This window comes from Chionomys nivalis, chromosome 3 (genome assembly GCF_950005125.1).
Source record: "Chionomys nivalis chromosome 3, mChiNiv1.1, whole genome shotgun sequence".
NCBI lineage: Eukaryota > Metazoa > Chordata > Mammalia > Rodentia > Cricetidae > Chionomys > Chionomys nivalis.
In genome coordinates, this window is record NC_080088.1 from 68,324,334 (window position 1) to 68,339,701 (window position 15,368).

At 44.1% G+C, this 15,368-nt stretch overlaps 1 protein-coding gene across 6 annotated transcripts in view; it reads right to left on the bottom strand.

The window, feature by feature from the left end:
• The window catches only part of Tp63 (tumor protein p63), a 210,975-nt gene that overhangs the window by 36,350 nt on the left and 159,257 nt on the right, over nucleotides 1–15,368 (bottom strand). The window lies entirely within an intron of this gene.

Sequence of the window (15,368 nt, forward strand, 5' to 3'; positions counted from 1 at the left end):
ACATGAACAAATTCTCTCTCCAGCAACCTGGAAGAGCAGCGCTGGGTAGCAGTGGCTGAGCTCAGTTCTCTTATGCCATACAATACCCCTGATCGAATGGAAGAGGAAGCTTTGCTGAAGTTTTATTTTGTTTTGGGAAAGAGGGGGACAGGTTTGGCATACAGAGAGGAGTCTGCTCAAAACCAAATATCATGTTCAAATAAAATTATTCCACGGGATTTGGTGAAACAAGGGTAGATTCAGCTCCTTTGCTAATAATATGTTGTGAACAGAAAGGAGGGCCAGGAAAGCATTCCAGTGGTGAGGACCCCACTGCCACCACCTGCCTCGGTGACATACTATATTACACACTCTTGGCTGCTAGACTGGTAATTCGGTACCCCAGTGCATAGAAATGCCAGCTAATATCAGCACACACCTGCATATGTTCTGAGCAGCTCCCTTTCCTGAAGGCACAACCAAGACCTTCCCTCCTCACTACATCGAAACAACACACAGCAAATAGAAATTAACTCTTTCATTTTTTTTTCCAGAGAAGAAATACAATGTGTTAAATTCAATAGGGGTGGCATATACATCTCTGCAAGGATTAGTCAGTAAGTATATAAGCCACACCATCATGTTACCCCTTCTTAAGGGCAGCAGCTACATGGGCAATGCCAAAGCCATCCCTGATGCCTTAATTTGAGATCACCATATATCTGCCATGCTATTTTACTACAGGGACATAGTTTAATGTTCTCTTTGAATATAATAACACATACACCATAACCCTTTGGGAGGGAAAGTACACAAAAAACTGTATTCTTCCTTTATTAACATTTGGAGCAAATCACCTACCCAGAGAAAAAGGCTGGGACTGAAGAAGAGGAGAATAAATCTAACCCATGCTTAAACACATCCATAAATATATTAGTCTTATTTTATTTCATCTATTATTAGTAGATTCAGGTTTGTTTAACATTAAGAAAGAGAATCATCAGATTTACAAATAATTGGAAAGATAGCTCCCCTTCATGAAGAGGATATGGAAGATGGGCTTCTGATTTATGGCCCCCCTTTGAAGAGAGCTCAAAACAATGCAAGAGGGAAAATGGGCTTTGTAGTGCCACAGATAACCCAAAGAACATGACAAGAAAAAAGGGCCAATATCAAAAGCAGCCACATCCATGCATCCCAAATGAGTCATTAGTATTACAGTAAGTTCAAAGACTGTCTTCAGGTGTTTTAGTGCTATCTGAAGGTATTCAGCGATCAATTTCTTTTTCCTTTCTAAAGAGTATTATTGTTTTTGTTTTTTTTTTTTTTTTTTTTTTGGTTTTTCGAGACAGGGTTTCTCTGTGGTTTTGGAGCCTGTCCTGGAACTAGCTCTTGTAGACCAGGCTGGTCTCGAACTCACAGAGATCCGCCTGCCTCTGCCTCCCAAGTGCTGGGATTAAAGGCGTGCGCCACCACTACCCGGCTAAAGTGTATTATTGAAAACGACCACATTTAATTGACCATTACAATGGTAAGCATGTGTGATGACGTCATAACCGGAATTGAGAGAAGAGGAAATCACACAACGCCATGCAGCGTTGGAAGAGGACAAAGAGAAGAGCTGGCATGTGGTGTGGGAACACAGAGATTAATATGCCGCAGAGCGAGACACAAGAGAGGCAAGACATACATGACGAGCTCTGAGTTTTTATCAGGGGTTTTGGAAAATTAATTCCAACCTCAGTGTTCTAACATACAAATGAGCTGTACCCAGAGAATCAAGTAGACTTGACCTGAGGGAAATATATGAATAAAAGTCACAGAGTTTGTATGAGCTGACAGGCATATTCTGTTCTCTAAAAGCTCACTGGAGAAACACTAAAACATTCACATCCAGGAATAGATTTTTGTTTTTTACTTTTAAAAAACCAATTTCAAAGTTAATTTTGTCTATTCTAAGCAGAACTCAAGGCCGTAAGTGTTCTATGGTAGATTCTAGCAAAGGAAAGGGGGGCAGTGAGTATGTGATTTGGGGTGTGTGGTGAGGGCATTTTCAGAAGTTTGGTTAAAAACCAAAATACCAGTCAGGAAGCAACTCTGTCTCCTCTCTGGTGACTCTAACCACATCCCCCCCACCCCCCCGTTTCTAGAACTAGGTACAGGAAGTCAAGAGCACAGAGGTCTGTCTTCCCACTTACTTCCTGAAGCATACGGGCAAGATCACTTTGGACCCCAACTTCCTGATGAATGAATACACGGGTTGTTTGACCTTAAAACTCTGTCTGCATTGAAGAAGAAGGGCCCTGCAAGTGAGCTCCTTGGCAGATCTCAGACCACCATATTCTCCTGGCTCTCCGGGCAAGGTCAGGCTGGAGCAGATCCCCACTCTGGCCCCACAGCCACCTGGCAGGTACTCGCTCCTCCCCACTTCTCTTCCTGCCACAGCCGTCTAGCTGCCAGACATATACGAATTGTGTTCTTGATAGTTTGAAAAAAAAAAAAAGAAAGAAAAAGAAAAGAAAAGAAAACCTTCCTCCCAGCACTTTTTCTGACAGCCCCAGCCAAAGGGCCGCCTGTTGCCACCTGTCAGTTGTGGGGATTAATTACCTGAGCTGAGGCTGGGAGCGGCACATTCTTCCCAGGGCCTCACCCGCAGATGCTGACATCAAGCAGGTGGGCTGTCTACTGGCAACTTACTGTGAAGACCAACCAGCGGGTCCACCCGGCCTGGCAGGTGGGGGACAGGGGATACGGGATACTTCTCCTGGAGCAGCAGTTCCGGTGTGAGGAGCAAGCCCTGGGACTTGCCAGGAGGTCACAGCCAACTGTGTGGCTGGCTGCAGCACCTAGCATTGGGGAGACAGCGCTCCCTTTTAGGACTGGAGGGAAGCAGATTGGCACCGTCCTTGGGCAGGGGCTGGGGTGAAGCCTGCCAGCCTCCTACTTGCCTAAGGATATGAGTTCGGAAAGCCAGTTAAGAAGCATTTGACACGCTTGATCGGTAATTTTGCGACTTTATCTCCGCTGCAGAGGGAAATGGCCTCCCTCTAGTCTCAACTGTCAATGTCGCCCCTGATACCAGGACCAGGCCAGGAATACAGTCACAGTCGCCTTCTCAAAGCGGACCCAGGGAGACATTTGTCTCCAGCTGTCTAATACATATTAGTTTGTTCTCACATATTTCCCCAAAGTCACATTCGAAGGAGCAGAAGGCTAGAGAGAAGTGAACGGTGTGTGTGCAGTGTGACGGGAGTGAAAGGCTTGCACACTTCAATAACTTGTAGAGAGGCAATTTCAGGTAGACTGGACCTCACTTCTAACCAAACACCTGCAAACAGTTTTCCTCAAGGAAACAACATCAGAAGGAGAGGAGAAACAGGAATCACCTATAGAGTCAGGTTCTTCCACTCTGGCCTGGAGAGGAGCAGAGAACGATCACTCCTCACCTCCACCGGGCATATTCAGCACCATTACCTCAAGAATGGGAGGCCCAGAGAAAACCTCATACAAGGAGTAAGTTAAAATTTAGAACCCATAACTTCTAGCTTCCAACCCTATAATCATTTCAAGTGAAACAGTCTGTAACTCTCCCAGAAGAAGTTATCTGACCCTCCAAGGTTGAGGGGCAGATAAGAAAGTTTTATGAAGGTCGGGTGGTGGTGGTACAAGCCTTTAATCCCAGCACCCAGGAGGCAGAGATAGGCAGATCTCTGTGAGTTCGAGGCCAGCTTGGCCTACAGACCTAGTTCCAGGACAGGCTCCAAAGCTACAGAGAAACTTTGTCTCAAAAAAGCAAAAAAAAAAGGGGGGGAGCTTTATGGAAATGGAGACACATAGCCCCCCCCCTCATTTTCCACCCTTTCCTCTACACCAATCTCTCTCTTAATTTCACTATTTCTCAAACAGGACAACAGTTCTCGACATGTAGGTCACAATACCTTTGGGGGTGCATTATCTGATAGCCTGCATATAAGTTACTACAACTTATAACATAGCAAAACATAGTCAGTTATGAAGTAGCCATCAAAATAATTTAATGGCTGTGAGTCACCACAACATGAGAAACTATATTAAAAGGTCCCATCAGATGGCTTTGCTCTTAGCCTTCATTTGCCCTCAGGTGGAGAAAAGTGTCCTTCCTCTCCCTCAGAGTGCCTCTAGGTTCCCAACAGCCTCTAATGCCCTGGGCTACCTCAAATAACCCCCAAACCTTTGCCCTTCTCTTTCCTCTGCCTGACCTTAGTTTATCAAGAAAGCCACTCTTCCTCATTTTCCTCACTTCCTGGGACTCAGGACACATATGGCCACAGGGCTGTCTCTCCTCCCCACTCTAAGACCAAGCCTCACGTTTGAAGTTGGAGCTGTCCCTCCCTGTCTCCCCATGATGGTATAGTGGAATTCACTGTCCATGTCCACGCTTAGATAGGCACACCCACTCTTTTCTCAAGATGACTCATGGTAGACTCTTCCTCGATCTCCAGTTCCTAATGAAAGCAGTAACCTTCTGGATAGGAAGCCACTGGAAAACCATCTGATCCTGGAGGCATCTACAGCTGTCTTCCCATGTAACAGCCCCGCAGCCCAGGCGTTTCTGACAAAAGGCTACCAGACTTACCAGCACTCTTTTTTTTTCCTTGCAGAAGTGATGCTTTTTCGGAGTTCCATCCATACACCTACTCTAAAAAGAACCCGCTCATGGTCATTTGCTGGTGTCTGTGGGCTATTCTTTTTAATAGAAAGCTAAATAAATCATCAGATAAGATTTAATAGATGAGGACCAAGAATCTGGAAGCTAATGACATGCGACTGATGTCCACAGAACGTGCCACCACTCACGGTGGTGTGTAGTCCTTAACAGTTTGGAGATTACTCCAACGTCTACTGCAGCAGAGGTGTAAATGGATGCTTTGCTTACAGTGACATAAGGGTAGAAACCCAGATTTGGATCCAGGGCATTAACATTAAGTGTGTGTGTGTGTGTGCATGTATATGTATATGTGTGTGTATGTGTGTGTGCATACATTTGTGTATGTATTATATATACCATGTAAGCACATTACACAATGCTTCCATGTTTATATTTAGAGACCCTGCTCTAAATGTCCAAGTTACTGTACCACCTGCTATTGTGAGAATGCATGGAGACCAAGACTTTCCCCAACATTTTGGGGGGGATCAATATATATTTACTTATATCTGACATACGGCAGATGTAGAACATAAATGTAATCTAGAATTAGGCACAATACGATAGAACTTGGATCCCAAAGTATTTTCATGATTCAAAATCCAAGAAGGTTACTGGGAAACTAGAGAAGCCACTAACATCTCTCCTGGTTGTAGCTTTGTGAAAACTGCAACAGATAGCTCTGAGCCCTGAGTGTGGGAGCTCATCCTCCCATCACCCTTCCTCCCCAGCTGCATTGTCTTTTCCTACCTCTCAGCTGCTCTTAGAAAGTCAATAACATTCTTTGCCTAAATTTGGGGGGGGGATTGGATTAACTCCTACAAGTATTCAGTTGCTAATTTCAGGTTCTCACTCACACACTGAACTTGGAATAGACATCTATATGTTTTAGGATTGCTGTATGAGCATAAACAAACTAAATCAGTATCTTTCCATGAACTGCAAGGGTTCTCGCTCCTGCCCCAATATGTTGAAAACTGGGAACAAGGTCAAAAGACAGATTAGACAACTGGAGACATTTGGTGTGCAGAAAACACAAAGCTAACACTGAACAGACATGCAGTGCAAAAGCTTTGAGAAGATTCAGTTTAGAGGAGTTCCAGTTATCTCTGGAATACATCCGCTTCCTCTCATTTGCCAGTAAGGTGAACTGAGACTCCAGACTTCAAAGAAATGGTCTAGACTTTCAAAAACTAAGTTCCAGCCCCATTTTCTGGCCACGAGGTTCTGATGCTGAGTCACCCAGTACACAGCAGAGGATGGCACCCTGTATGACTTTAGCGAGGTGATATCCTGCATACCGACCACACAATGCTTGGCTTAGGACAAGCCCTAAGAGAAAGCACTGCTAACTCCAGGCAGTCTCAGGACATCGTTACTGCCACCTGAGAAAGCTGCACAGGTATTGCAGTGACATAATCATTTTCAAACAAAATTCCTAGACATTCATGTTGACTTAGGTCTGGTCACTATCCTGATTGGAGTAGTTCACGGGATGAATTGGAACATTAAAAAAGTAGAGAAACAAAGGAAAAGACAGTAGGCCAGTTAGGGCCCCTCACAGACGAATAGCCTAGCTCATTCTCACTTAATCGCGGGGTTCATCCAATGCACCGTGTTTCGTTGTCTTTTTTTTACTTTTAAGGCCAAGGGAAGAGCCTCCACTTGATATTTTTCTGTGTCTGCTTGCAGGGCATCCTCCAACACTGTCCTTCTGTCAGAAAGTGAGAATAGCAGAGAGTTTCAAATAACCCCATGAAAGAAGTCAAGCAATAATTGTTGAGAATTACCATTAATCTGACATTTTTATCCTCCATTCTTTACCTCAAAGAAATTCACTCCAGGGTGTAAATAAGCCGGGTTTATAGATGAGGGCGATAGCAGCCATCGGAGTACAAGTAAACAGAGAGCAGGCCTGTTGGTCTTCAATTTGCCTTCAAGTGCTAAGTCTAGGAAACTTCCAAGTCCCTTCCGCTATGGCTGTCCCCAAGTTTCTGACTGAGCAATAGAAATAGATGTTTCTGTTGACATTACACCAACAAACAGGCAAAATGCTGAGTTTCTTTATTTCCGTAAGTACAGGAAGCTAGCATACTCAAATACCAAGATCCTATGGCTACTGTTGCCAAAAGGAGAAGGTGTAACCTAATGCATTAGACCAGGCTTGCTGGCCTGTTGCTTTAAGCCCACTTTCACTCCACCACCTCTGTTCAAATAAAGCCTCAGGAACTAAGACAATTTTGAGGCATCTACGTCCATGGCTGTTAATTTGGCACTCTGTGGCCCTGCCTTATGTAAGCGTCTGAGGGCTGGGGGTTGGGGGGCCAGAGAAAGACTTACACAAACACTGTCCTTTGCCGGGAACACCTCCTACCAGCTTATCATAGCATTACTTCCTATGCCTTTCCAGCTCATCTAAGATGCAAGCATGCTTCATCTTGCCCACTTTGCCTGCATTCTTTATAAACCTCATACTCCGTTTAGCACCAACAGGTAAACTCACAGCACAACCGTCTTGGCTATCCCACGGAGTTAAAGAATATTTCCTGAAATACTACAGAAATAATAGGAAAAAAAAACATAAAGTAAGTCGGTAAACAGCAGCTAGCCCACACTGAGAAACTCAGAAACGTTAAGTTGGGCATGATGACATGTGGCTGTCATCCTAGTTTTCTGAGAGTCTACAGCAAAAGGATTCCTTAGGATCAGCTTTGGGGACATAACAGGGCTCTGATTTGGAAGAGAATAGAGGAAGAAAGGAGAAAGGGGAAAAGATATAAAGGAAAAGGAAGAAGGACAGGGAAGAAGGAGGAAGCATTAAGAAGCTCACGGCTAAGGGAAGAAGGAAGGAGAAGAGGTAGGGAGGAAAGATGGAGGCCTAGACGAGGCTATGAGAAATCAACACATTACCCAGCTTGAGTTAAGTCGCATGCTCACTAGTACTAAATACATTTTTATTATTTGTGTGAAATCTGTAATTGGCTTGACTTTTGAAATTTTATTTGTCTAATCTAGCAACACTAGCTTGTTCAGAAATCCTATTTTTACTACCTGTATTGAAAATTACACCTTAAGGAACTCCATAAACCCATCATTCGTGTTAAACACAATAGCTTACCAATATTATCACATAGAAAGGAAGGGGAGAAGGGGGATGTGTAGGGCTGATGGCCTATCAAGGCATCCAAAGACCCAACTGTAGGAGAAGAGAGCAAACCAAAGCTCATGCTGTTACATAACTTCTTAGTTAAGAAATGAGGGACATGCCAGCCAGCACAGCAGGGACGTTACCAGAATTCAACATGGCCATATTTCTGTGCGTTTTGAAAACTCTAAGGCATTTTTGAAACAGAATGGGAATGGGACTGACAGTAGTAACCCAGGATCGAGCCTGAAAGGAACATTGACCAAAAGGAGACTGGCTTAGAGGCCAGTGTGCGTCACCAGCAATGGGCCATCAGAGATAAGTTAGACAGATTTTTCTGCCTGACAAGAAGATGGACAGTTAGGAGAGAGTGTCTAGGAACAATGGGGACTATCTGCAACAGCTGGGCCAGTGGGCAGCCCTACGGAGGGCTTGCTCTGAAACATGGACCCTGAGAGCAGGCGAATAAATGGCATCGGCACGATCCTAAATCTAAGTATCTAGAGCATGGGACGGGAGATGAAGCACAAGGCTAACAGTGCCAAAATTCCTAGAAATCCCAAGGAAAATAAACTTTTCCCATTTCTGGGAGAGGTTCTACCTTCCAAACACTCCCAGGTGGCCACCAAACAGCCTCACTTCTCTTCTGGAAAAACTGCCATTAAGAAATGCTAATGATTCTCGTGTTCCCCCAATATTGTGTATATCCACCAATGGATGGAAAGAACATTTGTACTCTTAGAATTGAGGCTCTTTAACTGTCTAAGTCATACATATATCATTGATCCATTGCCTTAACTCTTAAATAAAAATAGTCTTTTCTCTCAAAATCGACATTTACTGAATGCGGAAAATGGGCGGACCAAGACTGAAATTTCTTTTTTTCTTTTTTTTTTTCTTTTGGTTTTTCAAGACAGGGTTTCTCTGTGGCTTTTGGAGCCTGTCCTGGAACTAGCTCTGTAGACCAGGCTAGTCTCGAACTCACAGAGATCCGCCTGCCTTTGCTTCCGGAGTGCTGGGATTAAAGGCGTGTGCCACCATCGCCCGGCAAGACTGAAATTTCTTGAGCGTTACAAACAGCCTTGGCAATAGACAACTCTCTAATCAGTCCAAAGGACAGGCATTCCGAGTGACTTCAAATACAGACCCAGTGGCAGGAGCAGGGATCTGAACCTCTCTTAACCCACGTGTGCAGAACATCCCATCAGGACCTGAATCCAGCTTTGCCTAGTGCAGGCAAGAAGCCCTGGTAAGTCAGCGATTGCACACACAGGAAAAACAGACTGGCTTGCTATTGCTGGAGTAATGATGTCCGGGGCACCAGAGAATATACATATCGCAGGCAGTTCTTCCACTCACGTTATCTTACTGGCTGGCAGATTCCTTTCCAATAGGGACGCCAGGAAAGAAAAAACAGTTCAAAGTGTTCCTAAATCGGAGGACTAGGGAGAGACCACCAACTGTGACGACCTGTTTTAAAGGCCTTCACAACTGGCCATTACTCGCTTCTCATTTAGTTACTTTAGCATTTTGTTTGTTTTGTCTGAACACATTGAATGAGCAGGCTGTCTCCTTTCACACGTACAAGTTCATGGTCTAAATCAGCACCTAGAAGAAAGTGACCCACAAGCCAAGGAACCTGTGTCCACTGGCTAGGAAGGTCTGTTCTGTAGGAACAGTACTGTGGAGACACAAACGTGCACACGCACTCACACTCACACACACGTCCGCACGAGAACACGCAGTGGAAACATTCATTTGTTTTCATCGAAATTCCTCAAGGGAAATTCCAGAGTTGTTCTTTATTGGAACAAGAGACAAACTCATAAGCATGAAGGTGATAAAGTCAACTTTCCCCTGACTAGCAGAGGGCAGGCACAAAACTCTGTTTTCCAAGAAGTGCCTTCATGATTGCCCCCTGTCCCCTCCCCCGCCCACCACCCCAGTCTCTCATCCCAAAACTGAAAAGAAAAAAGAAACAAGAGAGAGAAAAAAACTCTGCAAGACTATCAAAGCTCTGCCAGGCCAGTAAAGCACATCTCTGCTGTGAGTAATTTTCCTGTTTACTTCAAACACTTTTTTTCCCAAACTCCAACCTGGGCAAGTCTGATCAGGTGAGGCTTTGGAACAGGTAAAAGCATCCCCAATTTCTACATAAACGCTGCAGGCCATGGGGCAGAGACAAGTCTCAACTGAGCTCTCCACAGTAGTCAAGCTTCCCGGCGCCTCTGGTCTTGTCTCGCTCATACCTGACAAGTAGCGTCATGTCTCCCGTGCCTTCAGACTCGGCTTTATCTGCTACACACACAACATACACACGCATACACACATACCACTATTTTCTTGATTGGATTTATATATGAATAGATAGGTACATTGGAACAAATCTGCCTTATAGCCATTATCTTTCTTGAGTTTCTTTCTAAATAAAATTTTCTCCTCTGAACTCATTCTTCATGTGAAACCATGGCTGAGTGCAAAAGCATGGCTGTTCCTCGTTGGTAAATGCTTTCCTTTCAAATCCAGTGGTGGGGAGGTCTGACTTTTATTTTTTTACAGAAATAATGATTAAATAAAAACACTTATTTTAAAGCTCAACATTTATGCAAATATATCTCCTGTATAGTATGTGTTTTTCCTTCTAAATCAGAGAGAAAGAGGGAGGGAGGGAAGGAGAGAGAGAGAGAGAGACAGAGAGAGACAGACAGAGAGACAGAGAAACAGAGAAAGAAAGGGAGGGAGGGGGGGGGGAGGGAGGGAGGGGGGGAGGGAGGGAGGGAGGGAGGGAGGGAGGGAGGGAGGGAGGGAGGGAGGGAGAATTGCTACTCATGATGGAAGATTAGTCACTTGGTATAGCCTACCTCTAGAGAGGGAGGAACTAGGAGTTAGAGTTTAATCTTTGATCTATTTTGTCAATGTGGGCAGACTGCTGGGTCTTCTGTAGTTTATTTCTCAGTCCATAAGCAGGGCATTATGGAACTCATGCCTCTGTTAGAAACTGGGGAGTTCTGCTGTCCACACTAACCTGCGTTCCACAGGTAGGAGGTATCAGCTGGCTATTCGGGTGCTGCCCTTACATAACACTGAACACTTTTACAAACTTGGAAGGCAGTGTTCAGGCTGAGGAACAGTGGTTTGTTTTGTTTGGTTTTCACATCAGAGATGAGCTAGTACAGATCTGGGAAATGTATTTGCTGCTACTAAGTCCCTCCATTTTTTCCTCTAGTCTCCCCTCCCATTCATGCTTCTTTCAGGCGGAATGTTGAAACTGAAAGGTAGCCGTGCAGGCTTAGATGATAGGGTGCTCATTACTGCCTAACCTCAGGGTTTGGAGGCCAAGTAAAGGAACCAGGTAAGAGATGCATCCTGAGAAGGGCTGGTGTACACTCCACGCTTGACCTCCTTATCTCATGAGGAGTACTTCCGTGGGAGAAGCACCGGTGGGAGCTCCACAGTGCATAACAGGTGCCAAAGAGTGGAAGTCAGAATGCTAGCGGAAGAGCAGAGTGTGCAAGGGCCGTTCACCCTTGGGCTTCAGCGCACTCTGTATTTAGCCAGTGGCTAAATACAAAAGAAGGTAAGTGCACCTGCTTCCTGGGGACATTGCTTCCTGATCCTGGAGAATTTGTGCAGGAATCAGTCACAGCAATGTCAAGTACACTATGACCTCCTTGGCTCGATGATTGTAAGTGCTGATTACAATTGTGGCTGCCTCATCCAAAGTTTCAGAATCCCCCATAAGCTGGATACCCCTAACAATATTAGCATACACAGAGGAGTAACCATAATTGTCTGCTAGGGGTCAAAATTATGCCATATGTGTCTCATGAGAGAAAGGAGAGAGCAAGGGTCTTACTTGGTTAGCTTTTCTTGCTGTGCTGTTCCTGAACTACTGGGGTGGGCTGATGAGCTATGTCCAGCTGCAACTGTTATACACGAGTTCAGACTGCTGAACTGGTCCTGTGCTACCTTCTGGGACTTACGATTTTGACCCCAAGGACTACCCATCTTCCAGTGCCTGGGGTTAGCTAACTACAACTGAGCCCTGAGCAGAAAGGTCTCAGATAACCTTCTCATTACCTGTTAGCCAGTCATCAAGAAAATCCAATGGGGCAAAAAAGATCAGAATAGTCCCATAGAGACAGCTCTCATAGCACACCAAGTTCCAGACCAGCAGTCACAATGCCAACCCAATATTTTGTATGTGGAAGCCCATGTTTTACAACAAAATACTGTCTCTTTTACTACCCCACCCCTGCAGTAGAGAAATACGGTAGGCAGTGTGGGGTGTGGGCCTCAAACAACAGCAGTTGGAAACAAAATCACACCGCACTGCAGAATACATGCCTGGCAAGAAGTCAAAGATTTGGTAACCTATAGAATGAGGTCGACACTACCTGTGCACTGCAAAGTCCATATTGTCTACACGACAGCGACCATAGCAACTGTTTGAAGCAAGTGTTTGAAGATCAGATGATACCATGGAATTGAAAATAAACTAACAGTGATAGTGACAGCCTGCAGGAGACAGATCCAAGCAAGCTCAAGTTAGACAAAATACAGCATGGAGGAGGGAACGAGGGACCCAAAGCCACACTTCTGAGTAGTTATTGGCCTCTGGGAGATGCTTAGAAAGGGAGAGTTAGTTAGACCCCTGTTAGGCTGACTATTCTCCAAGGAAGGCATCACCCCCAAGGCTAGTTAGGGCACACGCACACTGAATTTATTTTTTAAAGAGAACTTGAAGTTGAATGGGTAGGGAAGTAGGGATGGATCAGGGAAAAGTTGGGGGTGTTGCATATGATCAAGATAACTACACAAAATTCTAAAATAATTAACAAAAATATTATTTAAAAATACAATAAAACCATTACTTAAAAGCATTGCAATAGAGAGAATCTGAATAACGTTCTGCTTATATTTCCTACACTTATATTTGCATCAGTCAGGTGCATAGGAAATGATCTCCTCGGCTGGCAGTTGGCGGTGGTGGCACATGCCTTTAATCCCATCACTTGGGAGACACAGGCATGTGGGTCTCAGTGAGTTCAAGGCCAGCCTGTTCTACAGAATGAGTTCTAGACAGTTAGGGTTACACAGAGAAACCCTGTCTCGAAGGAAAAAAAAAAAAAAAAAAAGGTCAGTTTAACTGGAAATACTTAACAGGTACAGAAAGCTCTCATGACCCAAGAATTCTTGAACAGCAGATCGCAGATCTAAACAGCCACCCTCCACATTTATATCATGGGGTTCGTGGGGTTGCAGTGGTGTCCAGGGTTCTTCATGTCAGGGGAGCTGGCATCTGGAAACCTCAGAACACCAGAAGCGTGAGCTTTGTAAGCTCTGTTGGTCCATTCCATTAGAAAAGGTCATGGCAGAACTTTTTATTTAATGGGAGGAACTTTTAGGGTTTTATTTGGTTGGTTTTTTATTTCTGCTATATTGTATGGACCAATTTTATACATTTAAACCCTGCAGAATTCTACATAGCTATTTTATGTTTTAGTTACTCTAGGTTTTATGTCTTACTCACTTTTTTCACACCCATTCCTTTTCCCAAACAGGATCTGTGGAATATCCATTTCTTTTTTCCCATCTTTAATGTCCTAAAAGAAGCTATCATCATCCTTCTATAAAACACATTGTCTTTTTCACACCTCTCTGCTTTCGTTTGTTTTCTGTGGCAGAACACTGAGTTTCGATGTCTTGCTTCATGTACCTTTCACTCACATGATAGGAACAATAAAACAACACCAGCAACAACAAGACTCCACGCGTGTACCTGGGCATGGGGCACACACTTATCCCCTCAGTACTGCAGAGACCAAGGCAAGAGGATCTAACTTCAAGGACAGACCCAGTGCGATGGTACGATCACACCTCAAAAAGCATGAGGAGAAACAGCAACAACAAAAGTATGTTATTTGCCCTCCCTCCCTTGTATATGTGCCTTTAACTCAACTCAAAGCTTTCACACTAACAATACACACACTGGTGACCAGCTTTCAGTGTGTAATTTTGCACAGCCATGCCTGCTCTTAACCTTTGTCATGAAAACACATGGCACGAAGAATCAAGTTGAAGGATAAATCAAGTTGTGCTGTTTTCCAAGTCCATTTGTTACCAATGCTGCGTACCACAAACTGCGGCAGACTGTTACAAGGCTAGCTCTTGACTCCAGCTTTGAAAGGTCTAACTTTATTCAGAACCAGGTCCTTCTAGTCCAATTTAAAGTCAAACTCTAGCTTTGTCTCCACGGTTCTTCTGTAATGGTAGTTTCAGAACTCCTAAAAAGCCTTCTTTCTCTGCCCCGCCCCCACCAATTGTCCTTCTGGGAAATGGCCACTGACCTCTTCCCAAGCCTAAGGAAAGGAAGGTCGATAGTAGGGCTAACCTTTCACAACTCTTTAAATGCAAGGCACGTGTTGTCACGTGGTAGATGGGACATATCTGTGAGTTCGGCGCACACATATTCCAGAAAATAATATATCCTAATTACAAGAAGGTAAGGTTACAATTTGAATTGAAAATTTAAGAAATAAAGGGGCAAGTATTTCAAGAAAACTAAGAACAATGTAGAATCTCTGTCCCTGAGTTTTGTTAGAAGTAAAAGGAAGAGCCGGGCGGTGGTGGCGCACGCCTTTAATCCCAGCACTTGGGAGGCAGAGGCAGGTGGATCTCTGTGAGTTCGAGACCAGCCTGGTCTACAAGAGCTAGCTCCAGGACAGGCTCCAAAATCACAGAGAAACCCTGTCTAGAAAAACCAAAAAAAAAAAAAAAAAAAAGTAAAGGAAGTAATCTCCAAAGTATCTTTTCCAAACACTGTTTAGTTTTAATTTTAAAGTGACAGAGGTGCTCTTCTCGCTCCCATATACTCTCTCCTAACCAGGGAAGTGAGAGTCGGAGTCTAGTTTGTTCCTACGGTGTGGAACTCGAGTGCACACTTAACAAATACGACTACATTATATTTAATTGCAGTGGTCTCCACCACAGACATTCTAAAACTGCATGTTCTGGGCACTAACACAGGATGAAACATTTTCTTGATATCCTGAATCTCCTTTCTGGTTCTTGGTTCCCTATCTTGGAAGTTTCTCTGAGTCCAGCTCCACAACACAACTTGGTAACATGGTACCCGACAAGAATTCGGAATAATTTTTGGAGTAGAAGAAATAACAACGAAAGTAGTAAATGCTCATTGTAAGACAGCCATGGTGTCTGTTATTCAGCCTAAAGGGAAGGGTTTTATAACTGAATGAAATGACCCATCATGGAGGATGGCAGGCTAGAGGTGGAAATGCGTTTCTTCTTGTTGATTGTGAAAATGGCATGGCTGCGTGATAGCTTGTGCTTTTTATAATGAGAAAAAACTAAGAAAAAGCTGCCTCCATCTTTTAAAAACTATAGTTAGAGGCAGTCTTCTCATGCAGTGTTCATTCCTACTAGGGTAAAAACCAGAAAGAATGCTAAAAGAGTTAGTCCAATGTATTCCTTTCAAAACTGGTAAAGCTAAAGATCTGGCTGGCATAATAAACCCGGCTCTCTTCATAAGCCACT